At 43.4% G+C, this 6,000-nt stretch overlaps 1 protein-coding gene across 1 annotated transcript in view; it reads left to right on the top strand.

Moving 5' to 3' along the window:
- Nucleotides 1-550: 550 nt before the first annotated feature.
- The window catches only part of LOC121580047 (protein unc-13 homolog C), a gene marked incomplete at its 3' end in the record, with an annotated part of 110,557 nt that continues 105,107 nt past the window's right edge, over nucleotides 551-6,000 (top strand). Inside the window, 1 exon segment of the mRNA XM_045225024.1 lies at nucleotides 551-1,355.

Here is a 6,000-nt window from a genome sequence, read left to right as displayed (position 1 = left end):
TGTGCTGTGTGTGTGTTCTGTGTGTGTGCGGGGAGCAGAAAATAAGAGGGGGGATGGGAGGAGAGGAGAGGATGGGAGGAGAGGATAGATGGAGAGGAGGGTTAGATGATGGATGTTAGTAGAATGGTGTTGGTCTGACTGGAGGTCTCGCTACGATTATGAGAGTGAACTTCTGTCTCTGTCTCTCTCTGTGTGTGTGTGTGTATGTGTGTGTGTGTGTGTGTGTGTGTGTGTGTGTGTGTGTGAGAGGAGGGTATATAGCAAAGCCCCTTCCCCTCAAAATAATTTACACACACTCACACACACATCATCCAATTATGGCGCTCACTGAAAATGTCATCATACACACACACACACACACACAATAAGCCTCTTCCCAACCTCGTTCCCATCTCACCCGCTCCTCTCTCTCTCTCTCTCTCTCTCTCTCTCTCTCTCTCTCTCTCTCTCTCTCTCTCTCTCTCTCTCTCTCTCTCTCTCTCTCTCTCTCTCTCTCTCTCTCTCTCTCTCTCTCTCTCTCTCTCTCTCTCTCTCTCTCTCGCGCTCTCTCGCTCCTGTCGTCACATGTGAGCCGTGTCTGTGAGCTCATTCCTGTCAGCCCAGTGCAGTGAGCAGGGAGACACTGCTGCTCCCTCATCTCCTCTCTGGTCCATCTGAGGGGGTCTCACACGCTCTAACAGCCCAGCAGGAGACATCAAATCTGGGCAGGAGCCTTACCACCCCTTTCTGTCTGCTGGATCCCCTGGGCCAGGCACCGCGTGCTGAGGGCGTGTGTGTGAGAGAAGAGCCAAGTTGTTCACACAGACAGCAGGAATACGAGCCGATAGGGAGGAGGAGAGACAGCATCCATCTACCACATCAGAACAAGAGGAGAGAGGGAAGAAAGGAGGAAGGAAAGAGTGGTAGAATAAGAGACTGATTGCTGCTGCTGCAGACGGAGGCATGGAGGAGAGGTGTGTGTCAGCCATGTGTGTGTGGAGCTGAGGCGTCAGTCACTGGCGCCGACAGACGGACGGTCGGAGGGAAGGAGGACTGGAATGTGGATGCTGCCTGCCTGTCAGAGAGAAATAATGCTGTGAGCTGGGGCTTTAGCAGGCAGATCTCTCTGTCTCTGTGTCTCTGTCTCTCTTTCTCTCCTCCCTGCATACAGAGGAAAGAAACATTAGCTGCTAGCTCCATCTCTCCGCTGCTCTGCTCAGCCGACGCTCTATCTCTCTCTCACTCTCCTCTCGCATCCCTTCATCTCTCTGCTCCAACCACAGTCTCCCTGGAGATTATCTCACACTGGATGTTGCAGTCAGACACTGCTCTGCTCGCTGAATAGCATCGGCTTGCACTAGTAATTTACTAATCAGGTATTTATGCATTGTGTGTGTGTATATTGTGTGTATGTATATATGTATATAAAACGGTATGCATGTGAACGTGCCTGTTTGAATTGAGAGTGTATCCTTCTTGTTGCTTCCTTCCCTCCCCCTTCCCCTCCCCCTCCCCCTCGCAGCTCGCAGGCTCACATTCATGTGGACTTCTATGGTTCTATGATGGAATCATCACCCGGTATTCTAGAATTGTACATATCTGTGGATGATGCAGTCAGATGGCATGTTGATTTCATTATGATTCTCTATCTAGTTATTCTTTTTAGCCGAATACTGATGCAAATAGCACACATCTGTTTTTCCCTCTCTCCATTTGGCAATTTCACACGCTATCTTTTCAGCATCACTGAGAAGACGTGAGCTGCTCTGGCTCTGTGTTTCACACTGGGAATATCAGCTGAAATATTGTGCATGTCAGGCTGGGCAAAAGGCACGGAGATGTTCTGATTCATTAAGAAAAACAGGCTGCTGAGAGATAGAGCGGGAGAAGAGAGAGAGAGCTGGGAGGGTCCGGTGGGTTGAGCGTTATGGCAACGTTTTGGTTAGCTACCTCAACGTTGTTTGGTTATGTGAACGTTACGTGAACATTATAGTAGTGTTACTCAGTGCTTTCTGTCTCGAGGTAATCCAGTGTAATCTAGGTTAGCAGCTGGTAGATAGTACAGCATATAAATTAAATTACTAGGGACAGTATAGACTACACTGGCAGAGACAGTACAGTATATGGGTTAGATTAGAAGAGACGGTATTATAGGTTAGATTACTAGAGACAGTATATAGGTTAGATTAGTAGAGACAGTATATAGGTTAGATTACTAGAGACAGCATATAGGTTAGATTACTAGAGACAATATATAGCTTAGATTTAAACAATAAGGCCTGAGGGGGTGTGGTATACAGTATGGCCAATATACCACAGCTAAGGGCTAAGGGCCATATAGCACAAACCCCAGAGGGGCCTAATTGCTATTATAAATTGGTTACCAACGTGCCTTCTACCGCTGCTGTGTCTTCTACCGTACTTCCCATTCTCTTTGCAGATGATACCAATTTGATTTTATCACACAATCATTTTCATTCACTAAATAATTAAGCCAACTCAGGCATGGCCAAATTTTCTGAATGGTTCCAGATAAACACATTTTCTTTAAATGTAAAAAAAATTATAGAGGTACCATACCCTGGAATTCTTATCTTCACATTGCCAAAACATCATCATCCCTCAATAACTTCAATCGAAGACTGGGGGTCAGCCTGATGAACCAAACTACTCAGTAATCTCCTCCATATAGCCTAACTCACACACTCACATGCACACAGGCACACACACATTTAAACAAAACAAATATATATATATTTTTTTTGTGTGATTACTGATCAGTTAATTTATACATTTATAATTAGTGAGTTTTGATATCTGTTTTAACAAACCTTTTTTATTTTTGTCCTTTTTTTGTGGTGTGGGTATCATATCAGCCCTTGGGCTTCCAACCACACCTGCACACCGTTTTTATTTTAGTTTTTTTTATCTGTACTGTTGTTTATCACTTGTTTTCTTTGGTGCATAATTAGAGCAGTAAAAATAAATGTTTTGTCATACCTGTGGTATATGGTCTGATACCACAGCTGTCAGCCAATCAGCATTCAGGGCTCGAACCACCCAGTTTATAATAGTAGATATACAACACCAGATATACAGTATAGTCTATAGATGAGGTGATCTCCCCCCTTACTATTGAAAGCGTATTAAGCATCTAGGGGTAAAAAACGCTATATAAATTAGACTGGTAGATATACAGCACATAGATTAGACTACTAGATATAAAGCATATAGATTAGACTGGCAGATATACAGCATAGAGATTAGACCGGGTGGGTGTGCTGTGCTGATGATTACTGGGATAGTGGATGGACTTGGGGCTATTATCACTGTTCTAGTGATGTGTACGCATACACACACACACACACACACACACACACACACACACACACACACACACACACACACACACACACACACACACACACACACAGACAATCCCGCTGACATTATCCCCCCACACACTCACACACTTATACACTTGACGCCAGACGTCAAGGGGCATGATATTACACTGATCATCATGTTCCTCCATCAATAGTAGTCATGTGGTGACGGATAGAGAGCAGTCAGGCTGTGACTTAGGTGTGTGAGAGTGAGAGGGAGAGCGTGGGAGAGAGGAGAGGAGAGGGAGGGAGAGAGGAGAGGGAGGGAGAGAAAAGGAAAAGGAAAGGGGGATACCTAGTCAGTTGTACAACTGAATGCATTCAACTGAAATGTGTCTTCCCCATTTAACCCAACCCCTCTGAATCAGAGAGGTGCGGGGGGGCTGCCTTAATTGATATTTTTGCATCTGTAACTTTCTCACTCGTCATTATTCACAATTCATTCAGGACTATCTGTAATCATAATAGCATCCACATTAATGTAGAAGTGTTTAGAAACATATTCTATTCTTATTTACAATAAATGTTACTCCACAATGACACAATATATTATTTACCATTAATTTCTATTGGGCACAAAATAATCTGAAACACAACCAAAAGAAACAACAAATGCATCCAACAAGTTTATAGAGTCACAATATTAATGTAATCATTGACTGCTAGGAATATGGGACCAAATACTACACTTTTGGCTGCTTTAATCCACATATAAGTGAATTTGTCCCAATACTTTTGGTCCCCTAAAATGGGCGGACTATGTACAAAAAGTGCTGTAATCTCTAAACGGTTCACCCGACATGGATGAAAATACCCTCAAATTAGAGCTGACATTCTGCACTTTAACCTCATAGTCATTGTATCATTTCAAATCCAAAGTGCTGGAGTACAGAGCCAAAACAACAAAATATGTGTCACTGTCCCAAAAGTTACGGAGGGCACTGTAGTTCTCTGGGGCAGGGATGGACTAGAAGTAGAAAACAGCCTGGACATTTTTTACATATTTATTGCCTGAAAGCACCCATTATTGGCCAAATAATGATAGTTCTGTGCAAAACCCCCAATTTAGACAGGCCCACTGGGCTAAAGATGGACCAGCCCATCTGGCATTTGACCTTACTGCCCTATGGCCAGTCCGTTTCTGCTCTGGGAGTTTCAGCTAGCTAGCGAAAGAGCACTGTTGTTTCAGTGTGTACAGCTAGGGACCAGAGTATTCCCTGATCACATTACCTGACCAGGAAGCTACTTTTTCACATGGTCAAGAAAACCCCATAGCTTGATATGACAGTTATAAGTTGAGTTGGGTGTGATATAATGTACTGTATTAGGTAATTGTTGGCAGTGAGGGAAGCAAAAGTAATTCTGCTACCCAAGAAAAGTAAAGCCCCCTTTACTGGCTCAAATAGCCGACCAATCAGCCTGTTACCAACTCTTAGTAAACTTTTGGAAAAAATGGTGTTTGACCAGATACAATGCTATTTTACTGTATACAAATTGACAACAGACTTTCAGCAGGCTTATAGGGAAGGACATCCAACAACACGGCACTTACACAAATTACTGATGATTGGCTGAGAGAAATTGATAATACAATAATTGTGGGAGCTGTTTTGTTAGACCAGTGCGGCTTTCGACATTATCGATTAGTCTACTGATGGAAAAAAGTATGTGTTATTGCTTTACACCCCCTGCTATATTGTGGATAAAGAGTTACCTGTCTAACAGAACACAGAGGGTGTTCTTTAATGGAAGCCTCTCCAACATAATCCAGTTAGAATCAGGAATTCTCCAGGGCAGCTGTCTAGGCCCCTTACTTTTTTCAATCTTTACTAATGACATGCCACTGGCCTTGAGTAAAGCCAGTGTGTCTATGTATGCGGATGACTCAACACTATACTTTACACGTAAGCTGCTACAGCGAGTGAAATCACTGCAACAAAGAGCTGCAGTTAGTTTCAGAATGGTTGGCAAGGAACAATATTTCAAAAATTAAAAGCATTGTATTTGGGACAAATCATTCACTAAACCCTAAACCTCAACTAAATCTTGTAATAGATTTAGCAAGTTGAGGTGACTAAACTGCTTGGAGTAACCCTGGCTTGTAAACTGACATGGTCAAAACATGTTGATACAACAGTAGCTAAGATGGGGAGAAGTCTGTCCATGATAAAGCGCTGCTCTGCCTTTTTAACAACACTATCAACAAGGCAGGTACTACAGGCTCTAGTTTTGTCGCACCTGGACTACTGTTCAGTCATGTGGTCAGGGGCCACAAAGAGGGACCTCTGAAAAATACAATTGGCTCAGAACATGGCAGCACAGCTGGCCCTTAAATGTACACGGAGAGCTAACATTAATAATATGCATGTAAATCTCTAGTGGCTCAAAGTGGAGGAGAGATTGACTTCATCACTATTTGTTTTGTAAGAAGTGTTGACATGCTGAATGCACCGTGTCTGTTTAAACTACTAGCACACAGCTCGGACACCCATGCATACCCCACAAGACATGCCACCAAAGGTCTCTTCACAATCCCCAAGTCAAGAACAGACTATGGGATGCGCACAGTACTACATAGAGCCATGGCTACATGGAACTCTATTCCACATCAGGTAACTGATGCAAGCAGGAGAAT

This window comes from Coregonus clupeaformis, chromosome 15 (genome assembly GCF_020615455.1).
Source record: "Coregonus clupeaformis isolate EN_2021a chromosome 15, ASM2061545v1, whole genome shotgun sequence".
In the NCBI taxonomy this organism is placed as follows: Eukaryota; Metazoa; Chordata; class Actinopteri; order Salmoniformes; family Salmonidae; genus Coregonus; species Coregonus clupeaformis.
Note: the sequence above shows the minus strand (reverse complement) of the source record. Positions and strands in the feature narration are given on the sequence as shown.